The sequence below is a fragment of the Bison bison genome, unplaced genomic scaffold (genome assembly GCF_000754665.1).
Source record: "Bison bison bison isolate TAMUID 2011002044 unplaced genomic scaffold, Bison_UMD1.0 scf7180017864358, whole genome shotgun sequence".
Lineage (NCBI taxonomy): Eukaryota > Metazoa > Chordata > Mammalia > Artiodactyla > Bovidae > Bison > Bison bison.
In genome coordinates this window covers 3,343,809-3,344,662 of record NW_011494930.1, presented here as the reverse complement: position 1 = coordinate 3,344,662, position 854 = coordinate 3,343,809, and positions in this window count along the sequence as shown.

Sequence of the window (854 nt, the reverse complement as noted above, 5' to 3'; positions counted from 1 at the left end):
CCAATTTTCACATCCACCAAGAGTAGATGGATTCTCAGCATCTCCAATGTTCAAGTCTTAGATTCTTGAGTCATGCTCCTGGATTTCCGCATATACAGTTTCAATTCCCCTTATTCTCGTGTTTCAATTGACAGGAATGGAATCTGGTTTCCAGTTTACCCTAGTCACAAACTTCTGGTTTCCAGATCTCTGAGAATACCAACTTCCGGCAATCAGCAGAAAAGAGGTGACATCTTAGCAAAGGTCCTTTTTTATCTATCAGACAATAGGAAGTCTCTGCTCTAAACACTTCTAAAGTAGGGAGCTCAAGGAGAAGACATTCATTGCAGCACTGTAAGAAGAAAACACAAGCTACTCAAATGAACCATTAATAAACTATAGCAAAATGAAAAATCATCTCAATTTTAAGGAACCCTGGTCCACAGACCCAAAGACTGAATTACTTCTACCTATGTTGGCAAGGAAAAATTGCCTTGTACACTATAAAGAGTGGTCAAGTTTTGGGGTGATTTTCAGTAAATGCTTCATATTTTCAAAAGTATATATTTATTAACATTTGAATATTTAAGAAATCTTATATAACTGTCAAGATTAAAATATAGATTCTATGTATACCAGAAAATACACAGTTTTATGATAGTTCAGTTCAGTTCAGTCGCTCAGTCGTGTCCGACTCTGTGACCTCATGAATTGCAGCACGTCAGGCCTCCCTGTCCATCACCAACTCCCAGAGTTCACTGAGACTCACGTCCATCGAGTCAGTGATGCCATCCAGCCATCTCATCCTCTGCCATCCCCTTCTTCTCCTGCCCCCAATCCCTCCCAGCATCAGAGTCTTTTCCAATGAGTCCTGT